The 2,459-nt window shown below is 37.8% G+C and overlaps 1 pseudogene across 1 annotated transcript; it reads right to left on the bottom strand.

Annotated features, from left to right (window-relative positions):
- Positions 1 to 1,038: 1,038 nt before the first annotated feature.
- On the bottom strand, positions 1,039 to 2,089 carry LOC309861052 (protein SET pseudogene; annotated as a pseudogene). The gene has a single exon. The product of its transcript is annotated as a protein SET pseudogene (transcript).
- Between the last annotated feature and the right edge of the window lie 370 nt (positions 2,090 to 2,459).

Genomic DNA, 2,459 nt, shown 5'->3' with positions numbered 1-2,459 from the left:
CTTCTCTCTGAGAGGGAGATCAGGGTGCAGTTTGTTTTCCTCTAAAACTAAAAAAACCATCAAAAGCTGTCAAAGTGAGAGAGAAAAAAAAAGGGAACAAACATAAAAACCTCCAGAGAACAAAAGCCTGAAAAAAACAAAAAGTTTCCTCAGAGCCCACCCCCTGAGGGGGGGGCGGGAGGACTTAACTCAGGGAACATTATTGAATAAAAACCCACGTGGCAGGCCTCTCCCCCAGGGAAAAAAAAAAAAAAAAAAGAAAGGAAAAAAAAGAGGGAAAAAAAACCTACAAGAGAACAACCTCTACTTCATAGGAAAACTTTTATTTTTCACTCGCTCCCACTATTCTGGTTCATTTGTGTGTGTGTGTGTGTGTGTGTGTGTGTGTGTGTACACATTTAGTGTTATTGTAACAAAGCAACTTGTACACTTTTAATGTTTAAAGCTGAGCATCATCTTTCCTTTCCAGTGAAACAAAAAGAAAATATTAAAAATAAACAGGAACAAAATTACAATAGAGAATGTCAATTCCAAATAAGATCCTACAAGTTCTGCTGATTCTCCCATCGAGTGGCAGGGCTCAAGTCATCATTAGGAGAGAGTTTTATTTTAAAAGTGCCATCTTAAACTGCAAGGATGTCCGTTAAACATCACAATTAAACATGCCAAAGGAGAAGCCATGTTGTCAAAATGCCCACTTAACCCACACAAACATCAGTATGGATTTTTTTAAGTTTTTTTTTTAATATTTTTTAAACAAGAGAAAGTAGACACGTACATGTTGGTAAATGCACACTGTCCATATTCACATAGAGACACAGTGTAATCTCTGAGCCCAATATACAGAGAAAGGAGGAAAAAAGCTAGAATTCTATGTACTACTACACAAGGGCCTAGCACCCTCCAGCTTCCAGCAGAGCTAAGGGAGCAGAAGGTTTTTCTTTTTTCCCACAGAGCACGGTGGTGATGATTCCATAAAGTTTTTGTTTGTTGAGACAGGAAGGGACAAAAATGAATTTGGAAAAAAAGGGGTAGAGATTCTTTTCCCACTGTATTCTTCTCAAGGTATTTCCCCCCCAAATAAGCTGAGAACCATGGTATAAAGGGAGAGAAAAAGGAGACTTCAAAATCAGGGCGAATGAGCACGAGAGGAGAAAAGAAAAAGAAAAAGAAAAAAAATATGGCAACTTGCTCCCAGGGACTGAGGAAAATTAAAAAAGGAAGATTGGAATCCATCAGTGTTCCATTAGTGATCTTCTCCTTCATTCTCCTCTCCTTCCTCACCCTCATCATCATCTTCATCTTCTTCACCTTCATCCTCATCTCCTTCTTCATCAATATCTTCCAATCCTTCTTCTCCTTCATCATCATCACCCTCTTCTCCTTCCCCTTCTTCGTCATCCATATTGGGAACCAAGTAGTACTGTAATGGATTTGGCCAAATATCATCTTTGATGACTTATCCTAACTCATCTGCACCTGCATCAGAATGGTCAGAAAACCAGGTGAAAAAACTTTCTGGTTCTTCATGCTGTCTCTTCCTGCTGGCTTTATTCGTGTTTGACTTGAATGCTTTGTCAAATCCTTTCCAGATTTCCATTTGATTTCAGTGGACTTTGAAGATGGATCACCACTCTCATTCAGATGAAATTCTTTGGAGAGAACTTGTAAGGGTTTTCATCAAAATAAAAATCTATTCTGTAACCTGCTTTAATATCTTCAAATTCTGTCACTTCAACTCTTGTCAAATAATGCAGCACATCTTCATCCTCCTCCCCAAGCAGTGCAGACACTTGTGGATGGTTGACAAATGTTGTTACCCAAAAACTGGGGATTTGGCGATCAATTCTGACCTCTTCTGAAAAAATGGTTGGCGGAGTTTGTTCTATTTTCAAAATCTCCTCACTGGCTTGTTCATTAAGTCTGTCTATTTCATTTTGTACTTAATCAATATGTTCAATTGCTTCTTGCTGTTCTTTTTCTCCTTTATGCAAGTGCTGAGATGTTGACGACTGCCCTGGCTTGGGGCAGGAGGCTGTCTCATTTTCTTCGTATGAGGCGGGAGCCAAGACTGGCATTTGGGGATCATGCTGTGAGGAAACTCCAGGAAACCGGGAGAGAGACACGTCTGGGAGCACTGATTCTCATTTTTTTTTTTGATACATAGGTAATTTTTTTAACTATTTACCATCACAGCGAGCTGTACAGTATATCAAATTCCATAATAACCTGAACTTTTTGATACATACACGTATGTATTTCTTTTGCATTTCTATTATTTGAATTCATTTTTTAAAATTTGAGTTTAGTTTAGTCTAGGTTATTCCTTTTTATTTTTATCTTCTGATATTCATAAAGAGTTAAACTTCAAAGTAATCCACTTTCCCCAATCAATGCTACCCCTAAAGGTAAACCAATTTTTTTAAATTTATTTATTTTCAGAGAAACAGTATTCACTA

Source organism: Mustela nivalis (genome assembly GCF_964662115.1).
Source record: "Mustela nivalis genome assembly, chromosome: 3".
NCBI lineage: Eukaryota > Metazoa > Chordata > Mammalia > Carnivora > Mustelidae > Mustela > Mustela nivalis.
Note: the sequence above shows the minus strand (reverse complement) of the source record. Positions and strands in the feature narration are given on the sequence as shown.